The sequence below is a fragment of the Gallus gallus genome, chromosome 1, assembly GCF_016699485.2.
Source record: "Gallus gallus isolate bGalGal1 chromosome 1, bGalGal1.mat.broiler.GRCg7b, whole genome shotgun sequence".
Taxonomy (NCBI): Eukaryota; Metazoa; Chordata; class Aves; order Galliformes; family Phasianidae; genus Gallus; species Gallus gallus.
In genome coordinates, this window is record NC_052532.1 from 48,386,620 (window position 1) to 48,408,134 (window position 21,515).

Below are 21,515 nucleotides of genomic sequence, written 5' to 3' on the forward strand. Positions count from 1 at the left end.
GAGATAGAGGTGATGAACAGGAGTGAAATACTCAGGCCCATCCCAGAAGTCAGAGCACTGCCGAGCCAAGAAGGTGCCCTGGCAATCAGTCATCAGATGCTGTCATGTACAGGGCAAAGAAATGGGAGATCAGATATATGAATGAGAAAGCGAAAGATAGACAGGAAGAACAAACACTGCAGCACACACGAAGACCATCACAGCCCTGATGGCTTGAGGGAAGAAGAGTGGTTCAGTGGGCAGGTGATTGGAGTTTGGGACACATGAATATCACTGCTATTGTCTAAGTATACAGAGCAGCTGACACAGGCAGTAGGATTTGGCAGTAGGATCCCTGCTCCAAGGCAGTGCTCATGTGTGCAGTCCTGATGAAAACTGGGACAAACAGTTTTAACTATCTCAGTGACAAGGACCTACATACGCTCTTTCAGCCACTCGTTAACCAAAGCCCCCAGTCCCCTGCGTTGTCACTAGAGGTCAGTGCAAGCCCAGTGATCCCTCCGCTGACTATATTGGACGATTTGAAATACGGGTATCCCCAGCCATGGCTGGTGCTGCTTTGCCGTGATCTAATTCAGAAATGGGAGCATGCCCCAGGCTCACTTGGCAGCCTTGAACCAGGCCCCTGCTGGCCTGTGGTACGTCTCATAGAAGAAGGCATGTTGGGGCAGCTTGTACCACATAAGAAGTAGCACAGTGAGAGTATTTATTACCAATGAGAAACCCACTGGGAAAATGGAAATGGAAGAAGAAACCCCACTTTACAAATGTGGGGGAACAAGTGTACCCTTTCTAGCCTTCATGTCTGCACAGATGACCATGGCTCAATTCTCTGGCTGCGGAGAGCTGTTTTGGGCTCAAGGTGATAAATGAGTTTGCTGCCCAGTCCTGCAGTTAATGCCATTCCCTCTGCTCTGTACCGTTGTTAAACTGAGGCAGAAAAATTGCTTTAAGCTGGGCAAACTGGCTGGAAACAGAGCATGGAGGGGGTGCTGTAACAATCTGGAAGGGAAAGACTACAGTCCAATTGGCAATGAACTTGCTGCAATAAGGCAAAGCTTGTACTTGCAATGCAGTAAATCTAGGAGTCCCTACTGTATAATTGCATGCCTGTAAGACTTGACTTCTACCTTTTTTTTGGGAAAGGGGAGTCGTGGTGCAGAAGTGTGTTAGAGCCCCAAAACCAGGAGACAGATGAAGCTGAGAATAGAAGCAGCTAAATATAGAAGAATAAAACATTTTCCCACTTAAAGCGAAAGAATTCTGCAAAATATAAATCTTTTATTTGATTCTGTGACCAAAGCTCTAGCAGGAGTGAGGGAAGTTCAGAAAACAGTCCTGGCTTTGTGGAGTTCTTGGAACTTCTGTGAAGCTTTGGACAAGTGTCTCCTTCTGCCCCCTCAGCCTAACTCCTCAGGTGGACCCACAAACCTCTTTTCACTGTCAGCCATTCCCAGCCCCTGCACACAGCTCTCTTAGCTGTCACCTCCCAGGCTGCTTCTGTAGGTGTGGGAAGTCAGAAGGGGCCTGCTGGGCAGGGCTTGGGACAAGAAAGGGAAAAGCTGTAGGCGTAGTGGGGGATTCAGAGACATGTGGGGGGTTGAAATGCAGAAACCTGATCCAGCTATCCCTTAGCTGCAAGAATCAGCTGTGTAGGCCAGGCTTACTATGTGCCAGCAAAGGTAAGGCTGGTGGTCTTTTCACCCTTCACCACCTCCCCAGCTGCAGTCCTGGGCAGCTGCCTGCTTCAGCTGTGCAATGAGTGCTGACACAGGCCTCCAAGGTGAACCTTTCAATACTACTTTCAGAGAGTGACTAGCAAACAAGGGCATTTGGGTCAGGATTCATATCAAGCAGATACTGGTCATGGAAAATCAAGCATAGCCACAACCAGATCCAGTGCTCTTTGGAGCAGAAACAGTGAAACGTGGAGAGCAAGACTGGTCTGATCCGTAGTGCCAAAGGAGCAGTTACTGCACACTGGCCCATGAACACTGATACGAATATAGCTTTGACACATTCTAAGCCGAACTTCTCCCATGCTGGTTCTCTCTGTCCCTTTTTAGTTTTCCACTTAGAGGGAAAAATACAAATTTTTGCAATATTTGCTTCTAAGGAAAAGCTTAATGAAAAACAGATGCTTTCTACCATGACTCTTTCTTTTCATTCTTCCCTAGAATGACTTCTACCCTCTCCCTGCTTTGGAACAGGAAGCACAGCTTGCCAAAACAGCAAGCTGGAAGTCATACAAGAAACTTTTATTGCCCAGGGGAAAATCAGTGCCACTTAGGCCAGTGCATATGCTATAATGAAAGCACCACTTTCTCATAGAAGTCATTGTCAGGAAAGTTAGCCCATCTTAACTTTCTGACCATTTTACCTGGTTACACAGGCCTCCTAATGTTAGTATAGCTTTTGCGCCATAGCAGAATCAGTTGTAGATGCAATTCAGGTGGTCAACTCAGACAACATAGCCACGCATGCTTCAGGCTGGGTAGTGTTAACGGAACAGATTCGTGTTCCTATAACCTTACCCTGTTTTCCAGGGTCACTGATATTAATGGATTCCAACAAAAATGGAGCTCTTCTTTCATCAAAATGCTCTTTGTTTGAGAAAGTGCAATGGAAGAGAAGCCACAGAACATGCAGTTTGACAGTTTCATTGTCTGTAATTGCTCTGTTTATAACAGCATCCTTTGTATGCATGGATTCATCTCAACTCCTACAGTTTCACATATCCTATTTTATGAAGTTTGAGAGCATGGCTGCCAAGTCTCCTTCACCAGGTCTGGAAAGACAGATTTCCAGTATGAGAGAAGCTATGCTACTTCTGTCTTCTGAGTCTTCCAAAACCTTATGCCTGACTGTTCCCAGTATGCAGAACAGAGCTACTATCTGCATGACCACCTTCAAGACCACCAGATTAATGAGCACAACGTGGGTGTCACTTGTCATTTTTCAACCCGAAGCACCCCTGTCCTATTGTGATCCCTAACCCTGCCAGAGGTGGGCTTGCTGACATTTGACATACCTCTCCTGCATCAGGCAAAGCACCACACAGCTTCCTTCAGGACTATCTTGCTTCCTGGTGCTACCACCTTCCAGATCTCCCTCAGGTACTCAAAAGACAAAGGCTCCAGCTTTAATCATCAAAGCCATTAGCACCTGTCTTGCATCACATTTACCACTGTATTCTACCTCATGTGCACTCCTAATTCCACCAGTGTTGAAGCTTCCAACAATCCTTGCCTTTTCAAAGGGCACTGCAGACAGCCATTTACACTTTAAATAGATACTAAAATGAAGCCACCTGCATGCCTTCCAGTTCCCGAACTGCAGAGCAGAGTGATGGGTAATGGAAGTGTACCAAACACATCAACAGTTTCCACTAGCAACTGCTGCAGAATAGCATGATACCAGCTTTGAATATGGACTGGAAATACCTTTGGATATCAAATGTATGTTTCAACCCTATAAGAGACTCCAAAAATAAGCCATTTATTCCCATCCACTCTTGATTTGATACCACATGGTTTGTGTAGGACCAAACTCTTGAAAGAGAAATAAGATCAGAAGTACAATTTTAATTGTGTGATCCTATACCCTACTCCTTTCCACTGGACCTGCTGCCTCATTCAGCATACAGAAGAGCTCTGTGGATGAGGCTATCTTCCTTCCATTCTGTTGTCCATACTTATCTGCATGCCAGCAATGTGCTGCATAGCATACAGAATCCTGTTCCCTCCTGGGATTTCTGATTTGCCTCATTATTACCGCTGAGCAGTTCCCTAACTCAAAAGGACTTTTTTTTCTGCAAGTCACCCCTACGAAACCAAACCATTTCACAGCCATTTTTAGAGACAGAGAACTGAGTCATAGACTGATCACAGCCAAAAATCTGTGATGCTGACCCTTAATTTTGGGCACCACTGTGGCTTGCTGCCCCAACACAGAAAAAGAAACAGCTTGTGGCCAGTACAGAACAGTTGGGTCTACGTGGTTTGCTCAGCATCACAAAGAGTCCGTGGCAAAGGCAGACAGAAGGAAGGGGTTGCTACAAACCACTGTAATGTTCTCAGCATGGCTGGCATTATTCATCCTCTTGCCCACACACAAAGGTAGAAGGAAGATTGCACTCACTCCTTAAGACAACAGTCACCTCAGGTTAGGATGCCTCACCTGGGGAACACTGGGAAACTTCTTGCCAGTGTGAACCCTCTGGATGGGAAACACAAGCACACAAACATTGTCAAAAGCATCAAATAATCCTAGGTGCCAGCTTCAAGATGCCAGTAGCTCACATATAGAAAGCTCCATGCATGCAAAGCACAGCTCCCATGGGTTTGAGCTGTAGTGGTGCTTTCTGCAAAACAAATCCCAAAGGCTCCCATGAACCCTTTTTCTCTCCTGCAATAACTCATGTCTGTGTAGATTTTCTTTTAAACAATTGAGCACAAGCTCTGTCTTGGCTGAGAACCAAGTGCTGCACATTTGCATCCCAACTTTACGCTTTCTTGCACATTGAGCCCATCCAGATGGCAAGCTGTATTCGAGACTTAATGATCTGCTTTCCCTCCCCCCAGTATGGGCACAGTAAATCATTGGCAAATCTTCACGATGATCTTTTAGAGGGAAGACAGATCAAATATATATAGTGTGTTTTAAAATACCAAGTCCTTGGGCAATCTATGGTCTGCAACATTGGTGCAGAGAATGGATTCAGCTGGATGCCTTAAAATGCTCACAAGTCAGCATTCCCTGCCAGACCACCCTTCCCAAGTCTCCATGCCTGGGACAGTCTTCTTTACCTGTTGCCTTTGGTAAGCAAGGATGTTGCCAGATTTGACTTGCCTACTCTGCTCTCGATCAGTTCCCTACCTCCTCCAAAGAAAGGCTTTTATCAGAGACATGAAGACTAAATATCACGGAAAAATTTCAAGAATTAAAACTGGAGTTTGGATTGTTTGAAGGTCAGGTGCTGCCCACAGAGATTGTTGGAGCCCTGGATTCCAGGCCAAATTCTTACACTGACGTGCGGAAATCAGACCCTATAGCTGGTAAGGATATAGAGCAGGCATGTGTTTATTGGTGACGTGCGTACACCCTGGTGCAAGGGGGATTGCTCCACCTAACTTGCACACTGTCAGGAGAAATTGTGCTACAGATATAGGTTGAACTAATACATAATCAATAGTTGACAGGAATTCAGATACATATTCATTACATTCCCGAGAGCCCATTAGCATGCAGTCCCTCCTCCCCTTGCACGTGCGTAGTAGGTCATGATGATGAAGGCTCGTAGTCTTCCTCGCTGCAAACTTCTGACCCCAAAGGGGGGGAGGGCACCCCCCAAACCGCTTTCAGCTTGCCCTGTAGACATCTAATCACCTCCCTGTCAAATGTTTTCAAGCTGTTCTCCAGTCCTTATCTTTATGGCCTTCATCCTCCTTGTTATTCCAGACCTAGTGTCTGTGAAAATGCTTGGAATCCCTTGTTTTCTAACACTCTCTACATAAACTATCTCTATTTGCCCCTTATTTCTACTCTGTGAAGCTACTTTCCCTTTCCTTGCTGTGAGGCCCTTCTCTCTATAACTGCAGGGTCCTGTTCTCACTCTTCAACATGTCCAAGTCACTATCAGAAGATGTCTGTGTCCATGGTACGCATCTCCTGTCCACAAAGCATGGCATAGAGTACGGGAGTCTGCTCACAAGTCTTCACCTCAGACAATTTTAAGATGTCCTTACGTGTGGCCACATAAGATAGTTCTGCCATTTGATAGGAGAATAAATAGCATGTGCAAACCTAGTCTCAGTAAATAGGTGCAGAGGTTTGTGCTCTGGCTGCTTCAGCTGATTCTCCACAGTATCACACAGAAAGCTGTAGGAGAGGCAGGCACTGACGCTGAACTGCCCTGACAACATTTGGGAACCTTCACATGAAAATCCTTCTGTGCCCAGCCTGGGTACATCCATCCCATTGTTTTCAGGCTTTCCAGTACTTGCAGTGAACAAGTCAAAGGCTTGCATCCTACAGTTCTTATCGCTTCAGAGCTCTGATCTCTCCCAAAAGCTGTTCCCTCTGTGCCTGCTCAGTGAGGCATGGCCCTGCGTTGAAATGCCATGTGTTGATACAGTGAGTGGTTTTGGATGTCAAGGCGATTAATTTAGGTTCACACCATACTTAATTGTGACATTCCTGGTTACTCAACGTTGCTCCTCAAATTAAGTCTATTTAACATCAGAAGACTGTTTTTCAGTGTGTGCGGTATACTCATAAGGAGAAATTCCCTCCCATGGAGTTCACTGCATTTCAATCTACTTAAGCAGGATCTGACAATAAACTTAAGTGATCTGTATGCCTTGAGCTAACCATCTGCACAGGAGTAAGCATCAGCTATATCTTACATGTAGCAAAATATAAATATACCCACACGTGCATTCAAACAAAATGTCAATGCTATTTCTCAAAGAATATGGGAGCAAGGGCCGGAGGCCAGCAAAATAATTTTCAGCTTTTAAGTGACAGACAATGGAAGCGATCCAGTCTTGCATCTCATAAGTACTGGCAGATTGGCTAGGATTTGGATGCTATCAAAGAGATTCAGTACATAGGCTTGGTTTCAATTAATGAGCATGTGTCCATATGGCTCTGTGTGTGTATGTGTTTATACTGAATGTTCTTTCCTGTCAATGGGCATTGCATAAGTACAAGTGTGCATGTGTATGCCTGTGAAGACAGGTTCAGAGCTAACTCTAAGACAGCCCAATGCACGAGCAAAGTTCAGTGTTGACATCCAGAACAAAAAGTCTTGTATATTAGCTGTGACAAGACCCTGGAAACTGTATTTATACAGAACACTTCTCCTCCCTTGCAGGATATCAGTGCCAAACAGCAGCAGTGAAAGCATCAAGTTCCAGCCACTAACCACAAAGGATCTGCCACAATGCTGGGGTAGGGTAGCAACATCTGGAGCTGGGACAAACCCCACCCAGGGAGAAATGAGGACCAAATACCATAAAATCTATTCCTAACAGACACAACAACCAAGCTGCCCTTGTCTTCCTACAGGAGTGTGCAACTCAGACCAAATCCTGCCTGCAATTTGTCAGCAGTGTCTTGTGTCTTGTCCAAAGCACTTGTTTCACCTCCAGCTTTCTTTGTAAAAAGTGCCATTGTGAGTACAGACTGATCAAAGGAAGTAGGCAAGTGAGGTAAAGTGTTCTGTACACACTAAGAAATACAGATCCAGCATTTTTAAAGCAGTTTATGTACCCTTAAGATTAATTTAATTATTTACGCCCCAACTCAGTTTCTTAAGTTACAATCGATTCTGCAAATGATAAGCTAATTCATAATAAAGACGTACTAATGATGTTAACTCCAATTTCCCTTAAGATGCAACAACTTTGAATTGTTATAAATAATAGTTAATCTAGGCTGATATTTATTCATCTCTGTTGGAATCAGTACTTAACTGCTTTAAGCATCCCTTCAAGTTCTACTCTCATTTTATTCCCAAGAGCCACATACATAGTGCTCAAAAGCTGACAATCCTGATATGTCTGTAGGTCCTAATGAGGAAGATGGCAGCCTGATTTTAGCAGTATGAAACTGAAGGCTGTTTGGGAAGGAGAGAGTCAGGACAGGATATGCTGTGGGATCAGATTGATGTTATTGGATCGCTTTATGGACAGCTCATCGGCTTACAGACAAGTCTGGGCCCAGAGATCCAGTGTCAGGACAGTTTCTGGGAGCATCTCAACCTCTACCATAGCCTGCATCTCCAGTCCCTCATGCCTCCATACAAAACCTGAGAGCCTCTGTTGATACCAGGACTCTTCAAGATCTCACAATACAAGCAAGTCACCCAGTCATCCCACCTATGGCAGCATGGTGCCTCAAGGGAAAGCAGGCTCAGAGTCCTTGGGACAGCTTGGTAAAGGGAGAACTTCTTAGTCCTTCCTGTGCACTCCTCTTCCTCAGCACTGTGAAAACTACTCTGGAAAGTCACACTGGCATGGAATTCACTGACAGGACAGGTTAACTCCATGGAGCCTAGTTGGATAAAGGTGACCAACTCCTCACCACCACACCCTCCCCCTAGGAAACCTGCAAGTGATCGAGGACAGTATCTTCACAAGGGGCACTTATCACTTATCTCAGAGGCGAGGTACTAATAGAGGCTCCCAGGAAGGAAGCTATAGCATGTGTGTGGGAGGTCACAAGGGTGAAGCAAGAGAAGCCTAATGAAAAACAGGACAGGAAAACAGCAGATGTGACTATGTAAGGAAAAAAAAGCACAAAACCTTGTCTTCCCTTCAATAGGAGCACATTGATAACTCAAGGGATCTTGAGTCCCAGCTCTTCACAGGAGTCTTCCAGACACTGCAGTGACAATAACAGGATATGTGTGGGAAATAGGGACAGGAGCAGAGAAATGGCGTCATGGATTAGTGAAATGGGAAATGCAGGGAGGTATAACTGGCAGAACAGAATGGCCAAGAGTGGGACTGGGGAACAGAGCTGAGGGAGAGCATGGAGACTGGAAAGTTTTGTGGATGGGTTAAATGCCAATGTTCATTTATTTTAAAAGCTTTTTAAAAATTATCTCTTCGATGATGGGATGCAATTACGAGCCTAAATTAATATGCTAAGACAAGAGACAACAGATGGATACCAACCAGGAGATGAATAAGAAGAGACAATGAGGCAATTCTGGTCAGTCTGACAGACCGTGAGCTCAGCAGTCTCCTACCAGCCCACATTCACTCACAAGCACATCAGTCTATGTCCTTCTGACCATGCTTTCATTATTTCCGGGGAATTTTTTTACAATCTTTGTCCTCATCAGCACTTCTATTGTTTATTTACTCAAAATCTGTTAGAGACCTAGTGTCTGGGGTCTCAGTGGTGGAATCCCTGCCCAGGAAAGAGGTCTGAAGTTTGTAGATGAGCCAAAGGAGAGGGAAGAAGACGAACTCAGAACCCATGAATGTCTGGGTCCCTGTATCTGCAGCAGCCCACACACAGCACTCGTGGCCTGGAGTCTAAACTGGAGGGGAACAGGGAATTCACATGGCAGATACGTATGCAGAGCTGATTTGAAGTCATAAATTTGCAGGATCCAACCTGACTCCGTGCTGGGGCTGTAGAGGAAAACTAAAATTGAGTACTTCTTCCAACCTGGTGATTCATTTTTCAGTGTTTCAGACATCAGAGAGCTGAAGCCAACGGTATCTTTTCAAGCATTTGCTCCCCCAATTAAGTACAGACCTAGGTCCCTACAGCAAAAACTACTATTCTTTAAGAAAAAGCCAACCCTAAATACCAGTTTGCCTCTTTGTAAAATCTCTCAGGCAAATAGCAAGCTTGTGATGGATTTAACTCTTTGGAGGATATGCAGAACGTCGGGACTTAAAACAAAGAAATCACTTAGCTGATTTGAAATCACTGTGTTTATTTTGATAAGGCTAACACATTCACTTCTTCCAGTATAACTAATGGTAGAGAACCTGAACGCACACTTTGGATAGCAAACAGCAGCTACTGTTAAATTTTTGCAAATGACTTGACAAGTAAATTTGTCACAGCACATAGGTACTTATTCCTATGGAACAATAACCCAAATTGTGGATCAACCTGAATACCTGGTAGGATCAGTAACTTGCAAAGGTGGATCTACCAGTTTTAGATGCACATAAGAATAGGATGGTAATAACAGAAGACAAAACTATAATGCACCTCAGGCACTAACAAAGCCATCCCACTCACTTTACCTCTGACTTCACTGGATCCGGATGTCAAGGACATCACAGAAAGGAATATCAAAGGACGGAGAAGACAAAATGACTGCCTTGTGCAGGAAATGGAAGAGCATTGGATTACGATGGAGGCGGGTACAGTGAAATGTTTTCCACATGGCATCTAAATAATGTGTGGAATTTATTGTTGGAAAGCATTATTCAGGCTAAGAATTCAGGAAAATGTAGAACAGGACTTATACATCTTACAGCAGATGAGATTTTAAATTATTTTTTCTGTACCACAGCTCATAAAATCCAGCTTCTCGATGGCAAGGATTAACCAGAAAGTATCCCTCCAGGAAGGTTATCCCTAAACAGTATGCTGTGGGATTCTTCCCTTTCCTCTGAAGTGCTACAGAAAATTCAGAGGTAGCCTGTTGAGGAACCTGATCTCACCTACAGGATAATTTCAGGGAGGTGTTTTCACAGCTGAACAGAGAAATAATATGCTATTTAATCTGAGCCCATTTGAAACGCTTAGCAGCATTTCAGGCTGTACTGTCAGGAGATCAATTATTACATCAATAGAAGGAATTAAGGGCTTTGTCAGAAAAAACATTGGGAAACCAACAGGCCTAAAAAATACACAGACCAAATTCTCATGCTGTCACTTCTGAGACAGAAGAGGGCCGTTCCCCTTTGTCTGCCCCAGATCTGCTCAGTGGGAGATAAGCTGCCAGCAGTAAAGTGGTTCAAGCAGTCCTTGGCCCCACAGCAGCTGGAAGAAGAGAGCAGAGTTAAGGAAGACAGAGACCACTTTGGAGAAAAGTAGCTCAGCTTCTCTTATGAGCAGATGTGTGAGAAAATGCTGCTATGCCTGGCTATGGGGAAGGGAGGGAGGAAATGAAGATATATATATATATTTAATTTTAGCTGGATTCTGACATCTTGATTCATGAAAAGGAGCACGTAATTGTAGAATCACAGAATCACAGAAATATAGAATCGTAGAATGGTTGGGTTGGAAGGGACCTGAAAGCCTACCCAGTCTCACTCCCTACCGTTAGCAGGGCTGCGACCCACCAGCTCAGCTGCCCAGGGCCCCATCCAACCTGGCCTTGAACCTCCAGGGATGGAGCACCCATAGCTTCCCTGGGCAGCTGTGTCAGCGCTTCACTACCCTCTGAGCAAAGAATTTCTTCCTAACATCTAACTGAAATCTCTCCTCTTAGTTTCATTTCCCCTTGTCCTATCAAGATTAGATTGTGTAAAAAGTCAGTCCCCTTCCTGTTTGTAAGCTCCCTTCATGTACTGGAAGGCTGCAATGAGGTCTCCCTGAAGCCTTCTCTTCTCCGGGATGATCAAGCCCAACTCCCTCACCCTGTCTTCACAGGAGAGGTGCTCCAGCCCTTGGAGCATCTTCGTGACCTCATCTGGACCCACTCCAACAGCTCCACATCCCTCATGTTCTGTTCTGGAGATGAGGCTACAGTCTCTAAATATAAAGCCATTTTCCTACAGCATTTAAATCACAGTACTTCTGTAGACTTCAACTGAAAAACTGCCACACAAGCCTCTAATTCCAAACAGAGGAACCAAAGATTGTTTCTATTTGAGAAGTTCTGACATGGCATTCTCTAAAATGTTCAGAAGCAAAAATAAAATGTTATTATTTCTCTGAAGCAATATAAATTATCTTTCCTCCTCAGTCCCTTACCACCTCAGAAATCTAAAAGATAACCAGAATGGAGAAGAACAGCCAACTATTGTCTGGAAGGATATAACAGAGACTGAACATTTGGGTAAGGTTACCTGCTAGAGGACTTGGACAGAAGTCTTCTGCACCTCATAAGCCAGCAAAGACTGGCTCAGCTGCTGAAAATTGCTTAACCTGCTGCATTCTGCTCCTGATAGGGATCCGGTGCTAAGCCAGCCTTGTTCCTCTGTCTCTTTGCCTGCCTTTCTCACATGTGCATGCAAACAGTTAGGAGGACAAATTTCCACTTCTGAATGAAAGGTGACATCTCTTCTCTTCAGGAGGGTCATTCAGTAAGTTTGTAATTTAATACAGGCTTTCAAATCTTTCATGCTGTCCAATGGCTTGACTCGGCTTCCTACTGCTCTGTAGCGCTTCAAGGCTCTTTGTTCTGTAGGGATTTGATCTTTATTCTCTCTGAGATTGGAAAAGAAAGAATCTTTTTTTTTTAGCATGTAGCCAGGCTGACTTAGATGACTGAAGAAAGGTAAGGTCACCGATTCAAACTAAGCTACATCATTGTGAAAATGCTAACAAGCGGGAGAACTATGATTCTATTGCCTGATGCAAATGATTGGATGGCAGAAGTGCCATCAAAACTATTACCTCTGCATTATGTCACAGGCAGGATCATAATGTCATCTACTATGTCACCCAAATCTTGTCACCAAAAGTAGACCAGGTCCAGATGTGCTCGACTTGCAATATCATAACATTTTCAAATTGATTTTCTATTCAATTTTATTAGCAGCCTGTAAGGGCAGGTAATGGCTATTATTACTATCCAATGCAATGTGATTGAGATTATGAAGTGTACAATCAGGACAGTGATCTGTGAGCAGCCAACCTACCAGTTGGCTTCCTGGCCTCTACAGCTTTCACCCAGATCAGCAACAAAATTATGGCTCAAACTACACCATGAGAAAATTTATACAAACTACCTCCCTCCCCCCTCCACCATCCTTACTTCTTCAGACACGTAGAGCAATATTCATAAGTGACAGTAAATGTTCTGTTACACACTTAGTGAACGTAAGTAGTGTTTTAGTAATTATATTGGGGTGATGCCTACCCAGAAAACAAGCAATACAAATCTGCTACAGTTCTCAGCAAGATGGCAGAAGCAACAGCATCAGATTGGCCACAGCTTTGCAATAGATCTCCACTCCGGCTGCTCTTTGGCTGGCCTTGGATGCATCATATAATTCACAATTCTGCCCTGCAACCACTGAGCAATGAGCTTAGTAGGGAGGGCCTTTGCAACACATTTGAACCATGGTGTTGTATGATTACTGCTCCTTCCTGCAGAGCTACCACTGCTTTTGCTGTCAGTATCCCAAAGGGACTATATAGCTGCCTTGTCTCCAAAGTAAAATGGGTAAGTTTATCCAAGCCAGCTGGGAATAGGTTTTCAATCTCCCCTGCATCTGCATGCACATAAACACACACACACAAGCTTACTACATGTTGAACACTTCAGTCCTTCCATCTTTTCCTTCTTTCCTCCCTCCCTCCCTCCCTTCTGTCCCTCCATCCTTTCTTTTCCTTCCTTTTCCTTCCTTCCTCCATTCCTTCCTTTTCCTTCTTTCCTCTTCCCTTCCTTCCTTTTTCTTCCTTTTCCTTCCTTTTCCTCCCTTTGCCTTCCTTTTCCTCCCTTTGCCTTCCTTTTCCTTTTTCCTTTCCTTCCTTCCTTCTGTCCTTCCATCCTTCCTTCTGTCCTTCCTTCCTTTTCTTTCCTTCCTTCATCTTCCCTCTTCCCTTCCTTCATTTGCTTTCCTTTTCCTTCCTTTTCCTTTTTCCTTTCCTTCTTTTCTTCTGTCCTTCCATCCTTCTTTCTGTCCTTCCTTCCTTTTCTTTCTTTCCTTCCTTTTTTTTCCCTTCCTTTTCATTCCTTCCTTTTCTTTCCTTCCTTCCCTCTTCCCTTCCTTCCTCCCTCCCTCTCTCCCATCCTTCCCTTGTGTTTTCTTCCTTCCTTTTCGTTTCTTCCTTCTGTTTCCTTTCTTCCTTGCCTCTTCCCCTGAAGGAGCTGTTTCCTCTTTCCTCACCTGGCAAAGGGAGGAAATACTTCATTATTTCCTGCTGAATTTCTCCCATTAATAGCCTTTCACTGCCCAGCCCAGCAGACAGATGGCAGCCCCATTCATTTGGAATAAGGCTGTTTCTTCAAAAGATTCTGTACTGGTCAGTGCTGAGATGCCCCAGGGGCACAGGGATGAAGGACCCTTCATGACAAACTACTCCAGAGCTTGCTGTTACAGAGATCAGTACACGTGGAGTGCAAGATGCACCTCTAACCTGGGAGAATCACCTTCTGATCATGATGTCTCTTACAGCATGACACCAGAAGAGACTGTCCTCTGGTCAAAACAAGCATGTCCAATCTTGTCTTTAAGAATCTGGAGTAACCAACCAAACAGTTGTGCTGCCTCAGATGACCTGCCTGAGAAGAATAAAGGAAGGATGTATCTAGAAAACTCAGAACTCTGTATTGACTTTTTTGTGTGTCCCTCCTTTCTTTTCCTTCTATCACTTTCCCTGCTCTCCACCACATCAGCCATCTTTTTAGAGTAGTTAAAAATCTGCTTCTGAGCTGGAGGGTTAACAGGAAAAGTTATGGCAAAGTCAAAGCTTCAGTGCCTGCTAATTTGAAATGATTTCCAACTCCAAAACACTCCCTGAATTTTCTTTAACTGCATATCATGTCATTGCCTGCAGACTAAATATGGCACTCAAGCCAAGCCAGTTTTCCAAGATGACATTACTGGGCAAAAGAACAATATCATTTTTAATGTGTGGGAAAATAATGAAAAAAATTACATTGACTTTTGCAAACTTTCATCTTAAAAAACAGATTTGCAAACTAAGTCTTACAGAAGTCCTCATGTATTTGGATAAAAATAGTAATAAAGAAGAAATTAAAAATTTTATCGACCACCAGAGGGCTCTGCTCTTGTGTGAGAAACGACCAGCTCTAGAGGGCTCCTTAATTCATACAAAAATGCCTGTGCATGCAAAATGACAATCAAGTCTCTTCATTCATTTCATTTTCTGCTGTGCAATTAAAACAAACACACACACAAAAAATTTGTGAGGCAAAATTTTTCTTAATAGGTTGTCTGGAGAAAATGTCCATGACCATGGTCCCAGTAATGTGATGCTATCTACATGCCTTGGCATGCAGGAGTACAAACCACCTTTCATCTTCACAGCTGTATATCAGAAAGCAGCAGATACTTTAGAAAACAATAGATGGAGGAAGGGGGAAAAAAAAGAGAGAAAAAGAGAGAAAACAATGTTTTCCTGGGAGAGACGTTCATTTAGGGCACGTCTTACAATTCTCAAGGGTGCTCCACATATACACAAACATTTGCCAACTGTCTAAGGGCAGAACAGCCTCTAAACCTGGGTGAAGACATGAATAATTCTCTTTCTCCAGCACTGCAGCTTTTAGATGCCATGTTGGATGCCAGCTGAATAAACCAAGCTGCAGAGCATGCACAGTTCCATGGGAGAGAGTCAAATGGAGCTGGTGTCAGCAGGACCAACAGAAACAGCCTTCTGATTCTAGGAGATATCTGCACTTTACTGCAGTGAGTAATACTGTTTAGTATGGGTTGGAGTATCTCTTATTTGACTTTTACTTCTTTTCAGGGATACAAATTTCCCCCGACAAGCCCAAGGGATGTGTAACTAAATCAACTAATCTGGAGAAATGGACAGTCATGCGTTCAGGGCTACACACTGCTTAGGAACCATGGGAGGATCAATGGAGAAGCTCCTAAGGGATTATCTCTCTTACCTCTCAGTGATTTTTGTGGTGATTCTGACAGTCACTTAGAGAGGTGGCATTTAATCTTTAAACTGCTGACAGAACTGAGGTCTCAAGGTGAAACTCAGCCATATGCTGAGCAGCAAATAACCTTGCTGGTGCATTCTACCCACTGCTATAACTAAGGATGATGAAGACAGCACAAAAACACCATGGGAATGGTCAGTAATCAGGAGTCTCTACAATATCTGATTAGTAAACTATTAATGCTATGCTTTCCCCCAACTCTTCAAGGCAGAGCTATGCGCCTGTATCAGCCAAGTGCCAAAAATTTGGATGAGACACAGAGAAAGTGGAGATAAATTGCATTATCTGTTGTTTATCAGGGTCAGCCTGCAGTGCTGAGACAACAGTAAAGACAAGAATTCCCACCTGGACAGAGCTGCCCCATCATTTCTATTTATTAGAAGCAGCTCCCAGCCAGAACCAAGAGAAAGTGGACTGGGTACCTGCTTATGCCAAACTGAGTTTTTCAAACTGAGATAGAATGACAGAAATGAGAGTAGGTCATATGAGAAAAAAAAAAAAAAAAAAGCTATCAAGAAACCTAAAAATACAGATAGAAGTATTTATTTATTTAACAAGAGTTTCTAAGAGAGGTAGCCATCTCCTCCTCATCCTTTGTTACCTATGCCACCTGCGGGCTTCTTTAGATCTCATGAGAAGTCAAATTCAGAAAGATGTATCTTTCTAAATCTGATTTGGTATCTGATGCTGAACCTTAGGTGTCCAGCAGGCCAGAGGAGGTGAGATTACTTGTGCTCCATAACCACCATTGACTTGAATTGTCCCCTCCCTGTCATACACTGCTACAAGTCTGTAACCTGTGGGCATACATGAAACAGCCAGCACAGAGGAGGCTCTGTGATCTGCCTGAAAGAGAGTGTCTACCTGTACTTTCAAGAACAGATTCAAAAGCCCACGAGGCAATAAACCCAGGAGGCATCTTGCATAGATATCCAGCAGATTTCTATTCTTAGAATGATTCTAGCATAAAATGTTCCCCAGTTTGTCTTACTGATGAAAACAGTTCTTAAAACTGGACATGATGAAAGATGCCATCACTGGGAAAGTGCTATCTAGGATGCCCAGGGGGGGCACAATCAGTGTGTGTGAACACAGCATGTGTCACAGTGTATAAGCAAACAACAGCATTATGCTCATGAGCAATATCTCTCCGAGAAGCCGAGCAATAGCTCTTGAAGAAGCCAAGTTTGAGCTATGCATACTCAAGGGGTACGAAGGGTACTGACGATTGCGTTTATCAGTGAGGACATTTTTGAATATGTCCAAATGACATAAATATTGAATTATCATTTTCAAATTTGAATTAGACCTGTGGGGTAAGAATAATCATTTTAATTTTAGCTATCTAACAACTAGGCATCTGGACAAAACCAATAATTTGGGTTTAACGGGAACATCCAGAGGGCAATTCAGTGAGCCTGAACACAAGACAGACAAGAATAGGGCAGTATCACCTGCTCTGTGGGATGAAGATAAGCAGGTACGGATTGAGCACATGTCCAAGAATAACTAGCCTATGGCTGCTGACTACTCCCAAGTGCACCCATCCATCTCCAGTAACATTCTTGAGAAAGACCCACTTGCCTACATTTTTAGTAAAAAGGCTGTCTGCTGGGAACAGTAAATCTATATAACTGAAGGCAGGAGCAGCTTGAAAATCTAAGCACTAAACTCTCCACAACCAGTGAGGTTTATTCTGGTATGAGTAAAATAGAAGAAACTAATCCCTGTGGATCTTCTCCTGCAGCCAAGGTTGTACAGCAATGACTGTAAAGAAGCCAGTTGTTCAGCATGTCATATATTTCCTTGGAAAAATGGCTGGGCAGAGGGCTGTTGAAGGTGAGAGCAGCACAGTGGTCCTTTATTACCATCTATCCTGACTCCCAACCAACATGATATGAGACCTGGGTTAGTATGGCTTTCTGCCTCCTGTCTGTTCTTCTAGATGTGAAGATAGGTATGCACAAATGCCTATACCACTGCTCTGGTTGGCACTGAAATCTATCTGAGAATACCAGCACCTCTTGTGTGGTAAGGTTTGGCTCTCTCCTGAGGGGGATGTACCCAGTTATGTAGATTGTCCGGAGAAGTTGTGGATGCCCCATCCTTGGAGGTGTTCAAGGCCAGGTTGGATGGAGCCCTGTGCAGCCTGATCTAGTGGCTGCCAACCCTGCCCATGGCAGAGAGTTTGGAACTGAATGGGCTTTAAGGCCCCTTCTGACCCAAGCCATTCTATGACTCTATGTAAGAGGACAAAATGCCAGAGACAAAGTCTTCTAACAGCTCATATTACCGTGATGAGGAAGAAGAGTGGTTCTGTGTTCCCTTAGTCCTGGATTTTCTTCTGTATGACACCAGTTCTTAATGAGAAACTAACACACATGACAGCTCACACTCTTCCCCAACCTGTGCACTGTCCACCACACAGCCGTGTACATCCACTGTGTCACACGCCTCTAGTCAAACCCCATGTTCCCTCCTGCCTCTGTATAGGCAGAAAGGCAAGCAAACATGCCAGAAACTTCACAAGCAAGGGCCTCTCCCTCACTCCAGTTCCAAAGGGCAACTCACAGAGAATTTGCCCTCAAATATTCCCCTTACAGTGGTGCTCAACACCTCTACAGCACTGGTGTTCATGCACAACCCATCATGCAACCCAGAGCAGCCGAGAGCCCTGCAGAATGACAATGACTGAGAGGATGAGTGAAAACACCTTCCTCCCCTCTGCAGTCCAGCCCCTGCCAGCGGAGGTGACAAAAGCAGGAACTCATTACAGACTGCCACATCTCCCCTCTGTCCCTGTCCCCTCCTCCCTGACATCGAACCTGGAACGTCCTGGGGGAAGCCCCATCTGCTTCTCATTCCAGACCATGTCATGTCATAATTATTCCTAATTATGCCTCATTTAGCTTGATATGTACCAGATTGGCAAAGATGCCCTGGTGAGAACGAACATCTTGGATGGCTGTAGCGGAGAGGCGAGGTAAGCGGAAGTGTGAAGCAGAAATTAATAAAAGGATGCGAGCAGCGCTGCCAAGCGAAGGGTGCCTAAGGAGCGTGAGGCGGGCCTCGCTGCTGGCACCGGGCGCCGCGGGGCTCAACCGCCCCGCCCGAGCCTCTCAGGTGGCGGCGGGTGATGGAGCGGCCACGGTGCGGGCATCACCAGGCTGCGACAGGCCGTGCAGCGGACGGCCAAGATGTTCCCGCCGCCCCGCGCCTCCCTCCACAAGATGGCGCCCGCCGCCCCCTGATAACGCCCCGGCCCGGCGCTTCCCTCAGCCGCGGCGGCTGTACCGCAGCCCAGTCCCAGCGCCGCGGGCCCGCCCCGGCCTGCCCCAGGGAGCTGTTGGGGGCGGCCCCACGCTCTGGTTAGGAGCGGTCTCTCTTTTTGGTGGAGGATCTGCTACGTGCGTGGTTTCAATGACAGCAGTGGCACTTGCCGTGCTGTAGGAAAGCTCCTGTCACTGCTAATTCGCTCCCCATTTCTCCACATGCAGATGCCTCCTAGACCAAAATCATACAACTAATCGTAGAATCACAGAATAGTTAAGGTTGGGAAAGACCTCTAAGATCACCTAGCCCATCCCCACCATGCCCACTGACCATGTCCTCAGTGCCACATCCACACAGCTCTGGAACACCTCTAGGGACAGTGACTCCACCACCTCCCTGGGCAGTCTGTGCCACTGCAGCACTGCTCTTTCAGAGAAGAAGCTTTTCCTAATATCCAACCTGAGCTTCCTCTGGCACAGCTTGAGGCCATTCCCTCTCATCCTATCTCTGTTAGCTGGAAGAAGAGGCAGACGCCCACCTCACAACCTCCTTGCAGGTCGTAGAGAGCAATGATGTCTCCCCTGAGCCTCCTCTTCTCCAGACTGAACAATCCCAGTTCTCTCAGCTGCTCCCCATAACACTTGTGCTCCAGACCCTTCATAGTTTTGTTGCCCTTCTCTGGACACACTCCCAGAGAGGCAGCTGATCCCCTCAGATGGTCCTGGGAATCATGTGGCTCCACCACCACGTACCGTGGCCACCATATCTCTCCCCCTTTGTGTGTCAGCAACAGATTGAGGCTGAAAGGCCACTTGCCTTTCTGCCTTTATTCACACCGGCCTTTCTTCATATCTGTATGGTATCCACCTCCCATGTGGATACCAGCAAAACACAATGCACAGGACAGTCCAAAAATGACAGTGCTAATTGGAGAGGAGCATTTCATAGAGTCATATAATCATTTGTGGTGGAAGGGGCCCTTGAAGGCCACCTAGTCTAACTCCCCTGCAATGAACTGGGACACCTACAGCTAGAGCCTCTCCAAATAGGGCATCTACCACCTCTCTGGGCAATCTGTTCCAGTGCCTCACCACTCTGATTGTAAAAACTTTTTTTCTTATATCCAATCTAAATCTCCCCTCTTTTAGTTTGAAACAATTTCCCCTTGTCTTATCACAACAGACCCTGCTCAAGAGTCTGTCTCCTTCTTTCTTATAGCCCCCATTTAGATACTGAAAGGCCACTCTCAGGTCTCCCCGGAGCCTTCTCTTCTCCAGGCTGAACAGCCCCAGCTCTTTCAGCTTGTCCTTACAGGGGAGGTGTTCCATCCCTCCGATCATTTCTGTGGCCCTCCTGTGGCTCCAACAGGTCCGTGTCTCTCCTGCGCTGAGGACTCCATATCTGGACACAGTACTCCAGGTGAGGTCTCACCAGCACAGAGCAGAGGGGCAGGATCACATCCCTCACCCTGCTGTCCGTGCTCCTTTTCATGCAGCCCAGGATACAGTCTGCTTCCTGGACTACAAGGGCACACTGCTGGCCTTGCTCCTCCTCTCTGAGCTCACACTGCAGAACCCACCAAGGAATCCCTCATCAGTGTGAGTCAAAGGCAACCAAATAACAACACCATCACTGTGACCAAGGTGTTCTCAAAAAGCATTTTGGGACAGGAGGAATTAGCTAGCATAGGGACAAAATATGCAGAAGTGATGTCTTCATGTGCACTGCTTGCTTTCTTAAAAAAAATTTCAGAACTGCTTGGGGCTCAGTTCCTGTGACTAAAATGGCTGTTGGGAGAGCCAGCGCTCCGCTGTAGTCAGCTGCAGGCTACATCTCTGAGTTGATGCAGGCGCCTCATCCGCAGAGCTGCTGGCCCTCCCCTCTGCCTCTTTGCTTCTCAGCATCAACTTCCCAAAAAGCCCACCAGGGAGACAGGGCTGCTTTCCCCCAGTCCTCCTCTGAGCTCACTACTCTCCCGCTGCAGCGGGATGGGGTCACGTTCCAGAGGGAGAGAGGAAGGCAGAGCCACCTGCAATGCAAGCACACAGGCTGCTGGGGGATGGAGCTGGGCAGCGAAGGAAGGATGATTTACTGGCACAAGCTAAGCCAATCTAAACACTTAAAATGATACAGGTGTCTGCGCTGTAAGAGACTGCCTGACTTAATTCAATTCTTTTGTAAACCATTTTAGTTAAATCTGTATAAAACTTGTGTTGAAGCAGGCCAAAAAATGTTAAAAAATCATTATTAATACATGTCACCATAAAACAAATACAGCTTATCCAGGCATTCATTTTTGCTGACAGGATAGTTCTTTCACTTTGCATTTCTTTTTCTGTTTGTTGTTTTCTTCAGAGACTGTACATTCTTCTCTGCTGGGCCTGCCCCTTCTCTTTTTATACCATATAAAAGTAGGGCTGTCTCCACTCAAATATGGGCAAGTCCACTTCTAATCATAGAATAACCATGGTTGAAAAAGACAGCTTTTTTTTTTTTTTTAGTCCTATTCCAAAATGACCCATATCAAATCTTTATGTGTCCAAAACTCACTGTGGCAAAATCTCAAGATCTTCTCAAAAATATTGCCCAAATGCTCAAGTAATCTGGTCCTGCCCACCCCAGCCCCCATAGATTTTAAACAAATGCATGATAGAGCTAAGAACTAATAATAATAAATCCCTACTGTCAGTTCTACTAACCAGTAGAAACTGCTACTGACAAGAACAAATAAAAGAGGGAACTAGCGGAATTTAATGTGGAATGTAGTGGATTTCTCTTGTCATCTGGGCTGCTCTGAAGGAGTTAGGAGGGACCTGGGACAGAGCAAGATTTGAGGAGGACAGAAGGAAGGTGGGCTGGGGCTGGTTTGCAGGGAGGGGATAGG

General features: G+C 45.2%; 1 long non-coding RNA gene and 1 other non-coding gene across 2 annotated transcripts; both read right to left on the reverse strand.

Annotated features, from left to right (window-relative positions):
- Positions 1-8,408: 8,408 nt before the first annotated feature.
- On the reverse strand, positions 8,409-18,606 carry LOC121109320. The gene is made up of 3 exons (XR_005848652.2): positions 18,280-18,606; positions 11,559-11,919; positions 8,409-10,524 (listed from the first exon to the last, which is right to left on the reverse strand). It is a non-coding gene; the product is annotated as an uncharacterized LOC121109320 (long non-coding RNA).
- A 1,919-nt stretch (positions 18,607-20,525) lies between these two features.
- Positions 20,526-20,627, reverse strand: MIR6581 (microRNA 6581). The gene has a single exon (NR_105449.1). It is a non-coding gene; the product is annotated as a microRNA 6581 (primary transcript).
- Between the last annotated feature and the right edge of the window lie 888 nt (positions 20,628-21,515).